Source organism: Camellia sinensis, chromosome 12, assembly GCF_055761805.1.
Source record: "Camellia sinensis isolate YWXY chromosome 12, ASM5576180v1, whole genome shotgun sequence".
In the NCBI taxonomy this organism is placed as follows: domain Eukaryota; kingdom Viridiplantae; phylum Streptophyta; class Magnoliopsida; order Ericales; family Theaceae; genus Camellia; species Camellia sinensis.
In genome coordinates, this window is record NC_138972.1 from 48,471,847 (window position 1) to 48,485,602 (window position 13,756).

Below are 13,756 nucleotides of genomic sequence, written 5' to 3' on the forward strand. Positions count from 1 at the left end.
TCGGGTCACAAACGATTCAGTCCATTCTTAACTTACACATTCCTCTTAGGCCTTTTTCTTATCTTCTTAGTCTAATTACAATGCTCAATGTATGCCTAAGTGTGCTGAAGAGTGAAAGAGAATGGAAACAAAACATCAAATCATCTTTACAAAATTTCTAAAACAAGGCTCCCCGCTCGAGCGCAGTTTCTACCACTAAAGCGGACCCCTTTTGTCTGCAAAGTACTGGTTGCCTTATTTTTACGCTCGAGCGTGCCTTCGGACGCTCGAGTTGAGAGTCGAAACATGTGATTGACGCTCGAGCGTAACTGTCCCCGCTCGAGCGGACATCAATGTCTGCAAAAGTTCTGGGAACTAACATTTCACGCTCGAGCGGCCCTTCCCCTGCTCGAGCGGACATACGAAATTCTGGAATTTCCAGAACTATTCTTGAAGTTCAAACTTGATATTCAAAGGCCCTAAACTCATGATTTTGGGTCAAAAATATCGAAACACATTATATAATATGAGAATATAAGAATATGAGACCAATTTGTTCAAAATCATGGTTCTTTTCCCAAAATTATTTTGAGTTCTCTTCATGGTTCCAAAACATGCGTATTCAACCTCATACAAGCTTCATATCTCCATGGATCATCCATGCATGTCAATTATTGACCCCAATTTCGCTTTGAATGGCACAAATGATGTTCAAAAACATGGAATCCATTAGGAATATGCATGGATGTATGATTTGGTGCTCAATTCATCATATTCAACATATCCCATGCTTGATTATGCAAATTCATGGCAATCCATGGCAATTCTATGCATGCATGTGCATATAGACTTCAATCTCATCATGATCAATCCATTTCATGTTCTTGATTACCTTTTAATCTTGAATTCACAAAAATCACAACTCAAACTCATGAATTTACTCACCTAGGGGCTCAAATCTTTACAGATGTAGTTAAATCTTTGAGTTTAGCCCCCAATTCCCAAGCTTTGAGCCAAAATGCACAATTCTCCCTCTTCTTCACTCTTGAACCGGCCCCTCTCTCTCATTAGAGTGTAATTTCAGGTTTTGAGTTCAAGCCAAATGAATATAAGTGTAATGGGGCCCTTATATATGCTTGCCTTCATCAAATTGATTAAGGTTAAGTAATGGTGCTTAATTTAATCATTCTGAATTTAATTATTTCGTTCCAAATCAATTTTTAATTAAATTCCACCATAGGCTCTAAAAATTACGCCAATCACATTAGCGTGGTCAATTTCAGTTTCTGTGGCCGATAAGGCCCTCAATTTTCAGTTCATAACAGTGAGTTGAACAAATTTTTCCTACAGTGAACAGATAGAAATTCAAAACCACATATATCATATAAATGACACTCAAAATCATATTAAACACATAATCACAATCATAATTAAGATTAATTGCATAATAAGGAACATGGTTATCACAATCGGGGACGGTGAGTGAAGAAGTGTAATCCCTGGCCCCGGCCCGGCCCATTGCCATTCCTACTTGTAGTTCATTTTTTGCACAAGTTGGTATATTATAAGTATAGCAAAATTTATAGCTAATATATTGAAGATGCTCTAAAATGTCAAAAAAATGACTTTAGCACGCTGTTTTGACAATTCACCACCCTAGAATGATCTTAACATCATGGAGGTACTTGAATAATTTGGAACATAATGAGATATTTGATACATTCCTAAACATTTAGATTGTATTTGAATCATGAGTTTGTATAGGAATTTGGGAAGAGAATGAAAAGGTGAGTGAAATATAATTTCATTCACATTTCATTTACATTTTTCCTTTCTTCTTGAAATGCCAACATAAATTCATAATTCAAACACAACCTTGGTAAGTGAAATATATCCCTTCCCAAATGACTGTTATTTCTAATAATTATATAACGAAAGCTTTACAACTTGGACCAGTTTGAATTTTAGCAAAACACAAAGTAACAAATTTACCATACATAACATGCCAACAAGAAAAAGAAAATTTATAATCTATTTTTGGATCATAGATTTAAGTAAGCACTTAGAAAAATGTGAATGAAATATAAGTTAGTTTATTTCTCTCATCTTTTTCTCTTCAAATCACTATCCAAGTTCATAATCTAATATACTTGTTACATTTGAGTTCATCTTCATTACCGATTGTAAAAGCCAATGAAAGGCATCATCACTGACCCAATCCACAACTTGCCATTTTTTTCCTCCACTTCACTAATAAACCTCAAGCTCTTTCCTTCACTATCTTCCAAGACCTCCAAAATCTCTCCTTTCTCACTCAACTTTATTGCAGTTGCATGTGGCTTTCCTCCTACTAACAAGTAGTGTAGTTGCTTGAAGCCAAGTGGAAGCTTTAAAAGTGATTTCCCAACCCATGTATTTGAAACAACCCAATCTGCAAGAAGTCCTTTTTTGGAATGCAAAGCCACCCAAAACTCACCCTCTGAGTTCCTTCTCACATTGTCTGGAAAACCCGGTAGCTCAGCAAAAACATCAGAATTTCCGCCATTAGGGCCATGGAGCCAAAGCCTTAGGATCTTACAAGTAGTGGTTTCAGCTACAAGTACGAAGGAGTGGTCTTTGTGTTGGGATCTGGGATCCGACCCAAGACCTTATAGAAATTATTCCATGCAGAAAAACATACCAACACTCAAGGAGACACAATATTTAACGTGGTTCGGCCTCAATGCCTACGTCCACGGGAGAGTAGCCGGTTATCACTATAACAATGGAGATATTACAGAAAGATTACAATAGAGGAGGAGCTCACACTCTCCTCACTCACCCACTCACCCGTCTCCCTCGCTCACACCGAGGGAGATGGTCTCTCCGCCTCACATATCTCACTCTCTGTGGCTTGCTCTGCTCTCACTCTATTCTCCTCTCACCCATCTTCATTTATACACTTCAGAATGGTGGATGGAGGGGCTGGCCAGCACATGGCCAGCTTGTGCCAACTTCTTCTTCACATGGCTAAAGGTTGGCTTCCTAACATGGCCAGCTCATCTAGCACATGGAGGATCACCCCTCACATGGGGTGATGATATTCCACAAATCACCCCCTCAACCCATGTGAGGTGATCCACAACACACATTGCTGCTAATCTTGTCACGCCCAAATTCAACATAGTTTGCATCTCCTCACTGAGACGCTGCATTCCTTGAAAGCTAGAGATAATACACCAGAGATACAAGAGGAGGTGGGAATCTTACATCCTCAACTCAACTCACACCACTCTCTGATTTGGAGAGAACCGCTACTCCTATCTCCCACAGATCTCTTCCACGCTTCCTGTCTCGGATGTCTTCAGCACAGTCTGCATCTCCTCACTGAGATGCTTGCACCCCCTGAAGCTAGAGATAATACACCAGAGATATAAGAGGAGGAGGGAATCCTACATCCTCAACTCAACTCACACCACTCTCTGATTTGGAGAGAGCCTCTGCTCCTATCTCCCACAGATCTCTTCCACGCTTCTGTCTCGGATGTCTATACCTGCTATGTTTGAACTTGCGCAACCAAGATATCTGACACCCCCTGATTGGATGTCCTGCACCCCCTGCTGGGATGCCCTTGACTGTCATGCATTACCGTGTAACTCCTTGCATGATGAACACGGGAGCAACTAGAAAACTTCAGAGTTTGACACATCAACATCCTCAATTTTCCTTGCTCGGAGCTTATTTCTGAACTTTCAGCTTTTGCCCTCTGCACTTCTGAACAACCTCCTGGCGTTTCCACATACGCTTGTTGTCTGTGCTGCAATCCCTGATGTTCGGTTCTGTCTTACTTGTACGTCCGTACTGATGTTTGACAGTTAGCCCTTCTGCCAAGACAACTTTCACCGGTCTGTACAAGTTACCACTATGCAACTCCGTGCATAGTGCTCGCACCCATGGCTTCTGGTCTCCCTGCGTCAAGCTTGCTTGAGAGATCTGCATCAACTCTATCATCTGCTGCCATGGAACTCAAGAAACCACCATAGAGAAAAAAGACTTGCCACTCCTTGACGCGCACTCTTGCGTTTTACCTGTCTCAATTTCTCTGTCTGGAAGTTCCTGTGAACTTTCAACAACCCGTTGCTGCATACTCCTCTTGCGCCTCTGTACGATACTCTACCGTACCCTTGCACTACTGCACGTCTGCATTTGTGCTTCTGTGCTTAGGATGCTCCTCTGCAACTATTGTTCTACACGTCCACGTACCACCAGTACTTACTCGTATACAGTAGCTCCAACAGCCACAACATTTCCCTGAGCCTGAACTGGTTGCCAAATCATCTATCCGTCGATGAATGGTCTTCTCTTTTGATTGAACCAGATCCTCCAACGAACTCCGGAGATAATCATCTTTGCAATCCTCTGATCACCCCTGACCAATCCTGATCTCCCTTGATTTGCCATTTGATCAAGCCTGATCTCCTCTGGTCTTCAATGATCTATCTCAATCTGTATCTGGTTGTCCAATCTGGTCAGAATCTGCCCATTCTAACCTCTTCAGTGAATCCGCAGCGTTCCACAATATCCAGCAACCTTCCTTCGAGTATTGAAGATGACAAACACCCATGTTTTGACAATATTTCCAAACCGTTCAGAATTTCACTATTCTGACCTCGCGGTTGCGTCCGGAGCGGTCCGCTTAGCCAGAACCAATCTTTGCTGCATTTTTGGGGACCTCACTGAAAACTATCCCCGAAAGCTAGGCCACACCACAATTTTCTGAAAATTCTGGGCCAAATTGCAATTTTCAAAAGTTCAGGAAATATTCGTGTACCAACAGAATATTCCGTCCACTGCCCCTGATGCCGTTCGTCTCTTTAATCTGCCTTCTTTTTACAGAAACTCCGTCTCCAGAATCTGACCGTATGGATGTGTCCGGAATACTCCAAATAGTCGGAAATCACAATTGGATCACCAAAACCGGACTCCAAATGGCTTAGATCTAGCCAAAACATTTTGTACGCCTCAGATCTGAGGCTGCACCGTAGCCGCGAAGCACTGGATCCTTCTTCCTGCGGCTACACCCTTGCCGCATCGCACAGGATCCCTACTTGCCTCTGGTTGACTGGTCAACACCACTGCTGACGTGGCAGACACGTGGCACACCTGTGCTGACGTGGCATTGCTCTATGGCCACGTGTCGATGACGTGGCTGGCCACGTGGCGGTGACCTGGCTGATAACGTGGCAACCACGTGGCAACACTTGCTGACGTGGCTGCTGACGTGACTGACACGTCGCTGCTGACGTGGGCCCACATGGCGTGCGCGTGGTGGACACGCGCTACTCCCACTCACCTTCTTCCTTCAGCTACGCGTGGGGCGCGTGCCTGCAACTAGGACGACGCGCCGACTGTCTTCACGGCGCGTGGGGCGCGTGCAGAGACTGGGCCTCACGCGCCTTCTTCCAGGGGCGCGTGAGGGCGCGTCCGGCCTCCGTTGGGTGTCTGCTTTATATGGTTGGACTCCTCTTCTCGAGCCCTTGCTCCTGGTATACTCAAAACCTGATTTTGAGCAACTTGATTTCTGGGCAGTTTCAAACAACACGCTGTTTTTGTTCCGAAACGCCACCAACGAGGCTCTGATACCAATTGTTGGGATCTGGGATCCCGCCCAAGACCTTATAGAAATTATTCCATGCAGAAAAACACACCCACACTCAAGGAGACACAATATTTAACGTGGTTCGGCCTCAATGCCTACGTCCACGGGAGAGTAGCCGGTTATCACTATAACAATGGAGATATTATAGAAAGATTACAATAGAGGAGGAGCTCACCCACTCACCCGTCTCCCTCGCTCACACCGAGGGAGACGGTCTCTCCGCCTCACATATCTCACTCTCTGTGGCTTGCTCTGCTCTCACTCTGTTATCCTCTCACCCATCTTCATTTATACACTTCAGAATGGTGGATGGAGGGGCTGGCCAGCACATGGCCAGCTTGTGCCAACTCCTTCTTCACATGGCTAAAGGTTGGCTTCCTAACATGGCCAGCTCATGTAGCACATGGAGGATCACCCCTCACATGGGGTGATGATATTCCACACTTTGCTCAAGGCTACACCATTGGCAAAAGCAAGGCCTCTTAGTAGGATTGTTACTTCTTTGCTTGATTTGTCATATTTCATCAACCTGCCAGTCTTGTCACCACTTAGAATTGATGACATAAATTGCCTACATAAGAAAAAAACAGAAAAGAAGAAGCATTTCAAAATTTAGAAAAGCTAGGGATGAATGTTTTTTTGTTACCCACATACATAGTTAGCTTTTGTTCTTAATTCTGCATTTAAGAATTAATTTTGTTTTTAAGATGGAGTTGCAAATAATAGCGTCAGTGGCTTGTAAACTCACCATAACAATTCTTTAAGCCTCCAATTTGGAGCTTTAAGGTTGTGTTTGAATCATAGATTTGTGGAGGAAAAATAAAAGGGAAGGGAAAAGTGAACGAATTTTTCCCTTCCCTTTTTGTTTTCCTCCACAAACCCATAATTCAAACACAACTTATTTTTCTAGCTAAAAAAAAATCTCACACAACTTATTTTTTCTTAATTGAAAAGTAACATATTAGAATTGCTTCAAATTTCATCAGTCTTCCTAGAATTGCTTAAAATGGAGTGCAAAATAGGATATTGTTGAAGGGAAGGCTTAAATCTATGCTAAAAATGACTTCTTCCAAAGCCTTGTTAATGGAAAAACTAATGGTAGGTTGTGGGATGGAATGAAACCAGCCATTCTCAACCTAATATTCTTCTAAACCACCATTCAAATAAGCCAATAAATAAAATTAAAACTTCTTACTTACCTTCTGTGAAAGCTCATGCTCGTGTCAGTGAAGTTAATCACATCTTGGTGCTCATCTATGTCCATATCATTTGTGAAGCGTAAGGGCTGGCCTTCAACTTCTGCAACTAGCTGAGTAGCCAAAACTCCATTTGGCCCTACTACTTAATCGCCGAAGTAGGCATCAGCAATATAAAGATCTCCAGTTTTTTTGTCAAACCGTAGTCCCAATGGCCTTCCACATATATGCTCCATTTCTGGTGCAAATGGTTGAACACACTCGTTCCTGCTCCACGATAAAAGGGACTATAGTCACTAAATCAAAAGCAGATCTGACTATAACAATTACTGTCAACCAAACAACATCAAAATTTACTTTCATCAGCCTAAGCATATGGAGAGCTCTTCATTTACAGTCCTGTGTGATCTTGGATATTGCAGTGTTTCTATTCGAGGTACTGGCTAGCTAGAAGATGAAGCAGCAAAACTACCGAGCTAGTGAGTTCTACTTTCTGATTAGGATATCCATAGTATATTGGCAAGTTGGAGAGGTTGATGTTTGTTTATTTTACTTACTAGAATGGGAAAAGCTTGAATTTAAATTATATTGTATCAGTTTGACTATGGAGTATTACATTTGGCCTCTGAACTGTTTACAAAAAATTCAACCTTATCAATTGAAACAAAAACAACAAAAAAAGACAAAGAAAAAGAAAAGAAAGAACTATGTTTGCCCTGGTCGAATATCATGGTCCAATCTAGAAAAAATTAGGATCTGGTAAAATGCCTGTTCCATATATTAAAGTTCTACAAGTATTAATTCCCACCAATTTAATGATGTAGTTTAAACATTCAAATTCCTCACCGGCTCTGATTTTGTTTCAGTTGGGCTATGCTTTTTCTTGTATTAATTAAAAATAGCAGATCAACGGAAATATTTCAAAACTAGTACGCCATCGTCATCAATAAAAGATCACCACTAGCTGATGTCTCATCTTCTTCTTCTTCTCCTTTTTTTTTTTTTTTTCTTTTTTCTTTCTCTCTTTTTTGTTTTGTTTTGTTTTTTTGGTTTCACTTTTAATCAATGTAAAATATAAGAGTACGTCACTCACAAATACAGAAATAAAAGCCAAAGTGAAATGCAGCAATTATAAAAGCCCAACCCCAACTTAATAAAGTAAACAACTCCCACGAATTTTTTTTTTTAAAAAAATAAAAAAAATAAAAAGAAAAAAAGAAAAAAAAGAAAAGAAGAAGAAGCAAACATAATCTAAAGATAAAAAGAAACAGCCAAACCTGGCAAGAGGAGAACTCTACCACCTAGAAACCAGAAATAGAGAGAAAATTAGAGAATCATTGGAGATACAGAAACCACACAGAGGGCAAAGATGAACCTCGAAAAACCTGAAAACACTCTTGACGAAAATCCTTTGATAGCACCCTTGGGCTAACTAAGCAAAAACTTTAGCACCCAGTAAAGGACCCATGACCTAAATGAGACCTCTACTATTGGAATTCCAAAATCCCACTACATGTTGGTTCATATTTAAAACCCTGCGTACTACACTTCTGCCCCCTAATCACTCCAGCGAGCAAAATACTATAATGCTATCATGAGGATTAGACATCAAGGTTTAAAATAACAGAGGAGGCTGTTGTAATGGTAATGGTAAAGATGACTTGGTTGCAGGGTGCAACAACCGTAGCGTAACCGTGATGACAACCGTAGTTGCCAGTTTTTTTTCGTTTTCGCTCAATTTTGGAAAACTTAACAATACATTCTTTATTTTATTGATTGCATATATGAATATGTTTTCATTGTTATAAAAATTAAGTAAAATATGAACGATGTATGATAATAATATCCATAGGATCATAAAAATAAATTTATAGTGTTATATGCCAACAAATTTGTAAATCAAAGTATAAAACATGCAGCGGATAAAATGTTTAGATCATAACTTTTTGATGATAGAACCTCGTGGATAAATCACGTGCTTCCAGAGTCTGATAAACCAACCCAGCAGTGAAGTGATATCACAGATTGAATATCACCCACACAAATCACAGTGCAAATGACTTGATCGTTGTTTTTGGGAGAGAGTCAGTATATGGGTAGAAACAGATCACGTTGTTTCTCTCTTAATCACCCGTAACCCATATTCCAGATATATAATATGTTATTATTATCTATCCATATCAGTTAATGAAGATAATATCTGTATCCTGAGTGGTTATCCTAAATAGGTTTGAATTCAATTTTAAAACCTATTTGGATAAGGTTCAAATTCAAATTCAAATGGTCATGCCACATGGGCGCCCATTACTAACAAAATTAATATTAAAGTACATACACGATCTCTAAACATGTTCAATAAATCTAACCTAAAACCAAACAGATCTATGTTACTAAATCAAGAGATAAAAAAGAAACACTTTTGAAAGGAAAAAAAAGGAAAACTAATCTAAGTTCGTCTAACCATAACAACTTTTTTTTTTTTTGATTGCATGATAACAACTTTAAACTTGTAGACATGGAAAATTGAACGCTCAAAGCATATAAATCATGTAATTTCTGTATGACCTTAGCAATTGAAGAGAGAGAGAGAGAGAGAGAGAGTTATATGCATAAATTATTCAAAATATAGGCATCATGTTGTCGTAACGGCCATTATGGGTGTTACAAAACTAAAGTGGCCATTACCGCAGTGATTTTCGATCACAGCACTACAACCGTTGTAACGGGTGGTGGCAACCGCCCATAGGATTAAATAATTTGACACATTTTAAAAACCATGCTAGACATGAAGCCACTTTTTAAGTGTAACATTACAGATCCCATCAGCTTTCCAGTAGACACCTGGTTTGTTGTACAGACCAGCCCATTATTCTCACTACGCTAAGTATTGGGGAAGAACATAGCTCATACAACTCATACCACATCACTGTCTGCCTTCAATGTGATTCTTCCTCCTTGAATACTACTTAAATCAGAGCAAAAACCTATCAGAAGACTAAGCTCTGCAATACAGTTATCTCCATGCTTCTAAACTCCTTCAAGAACAAGACCTCAATCAATGTCTTACAATTAAATAATAAAGAGATGAAAAGATTATCAAAGGCAATGGAGCATGAAGCATCAGTTTTCGCAACACTTTTCATCACTCAAACCTGGGAAGCATCAATCATTCCATCTCCAAAACAGCCCCAAAGGGTGTCACGTTTGAAGACCCTGTTAGTTGAGCCACGTTTATCCAACTGTGTGTAAATCCCAGCATAACTATGCACAGGATCAGAACAACGCCGCAAAGATGCTCTAATTCTGGCTCTATATATGGGTTCCTTGATTGAAAATCCATCACAGACATTTTCTCAAACATCTTATCTGCTTCCCCAGAATTGACATAGACTAACGAGAACACAACAATGTTGCTAACCTTTTATGCTATATACTACTGATACTAGCTGTCCTAAAACAGAGTTGTATGTAGATCTACAAAGAATGACCACTACCCAACTAGCACATATATATGATTACATAAAAAAATGCTTTACATTGAAAGAAGAGTGATGAAAAAGATGGTTATAAAAAGAGTTGATTCAATAACGATAAACTTCTCAGAGAAAAATAGAACTTTGGCACAACCTTGTGATGGTAAACAAATTTCTCTAATATACATATAAAAAGTAAAAAAATAAATAAATTAACTTTGGTAAAATACATAATAATTAAAAAAGAGTAACAAAATTAAAGATTAGTCAAAGCTATTATGCTACCGTTATCATTTATCACATATATGTCAATCCATACATAACTGGTAAATATGCTACTTTTCTAACTAAGATTTTGAAATTTCCAAAATAAAAGCAAATTAATACATAAAGAAAAGTGAGAAAAAAGAGAAGAGAAAGATGTTGTTATATATCACAATAGATGGTGTGCACTATGAGTATGCTACAAAATCAACTAGCTGAATATAGAATGAGAAGAAAAAAAAAAAAGAAAAATTATCAAAATTTGAGTAGTTATTAATAATTATTGTTTTATAAATTAATTGTATTATGAAATCAATAAAGATAATTTAGGAATATAAAAATTCACTAGACATATGGAAGAAGGAAAACTTCAAGACACCAGTTAAGGTATTGCCTTTATATAATAGTAAGTATTGATTATTATTTAGGAATTGATTACTGTTTGGACTCATGAGGCCCACCACGGATTCATTTAGGGCATATTTGATGGATAGGATTAGAGAATGAGATTGAAATTATTAACCCGTATGTCTAATAATCCTCTATTTGTTTTAAAATTTTGTGTAATTCAACAAATTTGTAAGATTATTAGTAATGGGGTAGGGGTGAGATTATATATCTTGAGCTGAAAAATAAAATAAAAAGACTCTTTTACCCTTAATTAAAAATTAAAACACTTATTATTTTCTATAATTTTATATTTTAGAAGGTCAGAAATATTTTTTAAAATTTAAAAATATTTTTTGATATTTATTTAGTTTATATTTTTTATAAAAAAAAATTAAAATACAAACCAAACATGGCCTTTGTATTTTGTATTTTGCTTTTATTTATTTATTTATAATGTTTTTCAAAACCACGTTTATGAAAATTTTTTGATAAAATAAAGATTCTGAAGAAATATTGATGGAGGGTAAGATTGAAAAATAAGATAAATATAGTTGTAATCCTTCATCCATTTTCTTATCAAATATAAATTAAAACATGGATAAGGGGATAATTTATCTTACTAATTCAATTAGATAGTGAATACCATACTAATTTGATGAGATTATTAATACCTTTATTATTAGTCTTATGAATCAAATATGGCCTTAGATAATTTGAGTTGTTCATTTGTTAGATTACTTTGTTTAGATCATTCACACAAAAAATAAAGTCGAACCGATATACATAGCTACATAACTTTAGCACACTTATCTCTGAAAAAAAAAAAATGACAAAATAATTTTGAAAATAGACTACATATTTTTTTGGAGACAATTGTGAAAAAATTATATAGTCATAGATATTAGATTGACCTAACTTTTTTAGATGATTACACAAAATAATCTAAAATATAAACGATTCAGATAATCAAAATAGAATTTATGATAAGTCCCATGAACCGCAACAACGCCATCCAATCCAATTAATGCACTGGAGTTAACCTAATCCGTTATTATTTCACTAAAGTTTTGACCCCTCTCTAGTTTTAAATACAATAGATTATGCCCATTTGCATAACTTTGCCCCGTACCATTTGGTCCAACAATCATAGGGTTTAATGGATCCATTTTAGAGTCGATCTCAATAATTTAAGTAGTTCATTTTTAACATTTTATTTTTAAAACTTGTTGAATAAAATATTAATTTAAAAAATTAAGATAGTAGATTTTCAATAATTCAACCGTTTATTTTTAGAATTCGTTGAATATATTTATGTAAAAGTTTAGATAATTAAAAATTTGTAATTATATATTTGAATCATATTTGTCTTAAAAAAAATAGCCGACAAACATAATTTTAAAAATAAATGTAATTTAAATATAAAACTACTAATCACTCTGTTTATTTCTATTTTTCAGAATTTACTTTGCAAAAAATTACACTTTTTCATTTTCTGTATTTTTTTCGCTGAATTTTTTTAATATTTTAAGCAATTTCCTTTAATTTTAGATACACCTAACATAAATATACTTCGAAAGTATAATATTTATGAAAAAAAACTATAAAAAATTCACTAAATATCAAAAATACAAGAAAAAAAAATGAAAATTCAATACATTTTTCGTATTTTTGTGTATTTATTAATTTCTTAAAATATTTTTTTACAAATAATTTACTATTTAGATATATCTAAATAACATACATCTAAATAAAAAAATTTACTTAAAATTTAAAAAACATTCACTAAAAACCCAAAAAAAAAAAAAATTCAATTTTTAAAAATCTAAATTCAGAAAATTGAAAACAAACCGACTGATGTCTGATTATCTTTATATTTTGTATGAATATTCTTACTGTACCAATCCTACAAGGTGAAGAATTTGAATTACTGAATCAGCCCCAAAATCTTAAGCTAACATATACTAACTTTAGCAGATTAAAAAAAAAAAAAAATGCATGACTTTTATTAAAGTTAATAAATACACGAAAAATCAAAAAAATATTTCTGGACAGGAAAATAAATTTGTTACCTTGGTGAAGTGGTGAAAGCAAAGGCAACCCAACCAAGGCCATGTCCTTGCCACTTGCGAATCTGGCCGTCGGCGACGCCGGTGTAGGGGCCTTCGCCGGCAGGACTGAACGCAAGACTTTCGGGTCCGACAGCTCCTGTGAGATGGATAATCTCAGCTGTGTGGCGGTGGTTATTGGAACCTGGTATAGGAGTTGGGGTGAAGAAGAACAAGACATGATGGTTGGTACTTGTGTTGAAAGCTATAAAGATGGCTACTACTGCAAGTGTTGTTGCAGTCAATATCAGCCTTGTGTTCATCTCTTGTCTTTTGTTTCCAACTTTAAACTGGGTTTGAGTTTCAGATGAGTTTCAGATGAGTTTCAACTGGCTTCTTTAGAGACCACGGTGAATGTGAATGTGTCCTTGTGCAAGATTTTTAGGGAACCAGACTTCTTGTTAACCATATGTTGATCCTTTTTTCTTTCGGAAGTTGGGTTGGGTTTGGGGGTGGGGGTGGAATCCGGATCCTCGGCCGCCCTTCTCGGCGGCCGTTCCCAGCAGCCCCCAAAACGACGTCGTTTTGGGGGTTTTCTGATTTTTTTTTTTTTTTATTTCTTTCTTCTTCCTTCTTCGCAGAACCAGAGCAGAGGGGAGGGGAGAGGAGGGGAAGAAGAGAGAGAGAGGAAGGGGAGGGGAGGGGGTCCGGATTCGCCGAAGACTCGCCGTCGCAGGTCGTCTGATCGTCGCCTCGCCTCGCCTCGCCTCG

The 13,756-nt window shown here is 37.4% G+C and overlaps 1 pseudogene across 1 annotated transcript; it reads right to left on the minus strand.

Annotated features, from left to right (window-relative positions):
* Positions 1-1,877: 1,877 nt before the first annotated feature.
* LOC145804486 (protein STRICTOSIDINE SYNTHASE-LIKE 10-like) lies at positions 1,878-13,360 on the minus strand (annotated as a pseudogene). Its single transcript, XR_014346279.1, has 4 exons — positions 13,010-13,360; positions 6,817-7,080; positions 6,060-6,188; positions 1,878-2,607 (listed from the first exon to the last, which is right to left on the minus strand). The product of XR_014346279.1 is annotated as a protein STRICTOSIDINE SYNTHASE-LIKE 10-like (transcript).
* Positions 13,361-13,756: the final 396 nt, after the last annotated feature.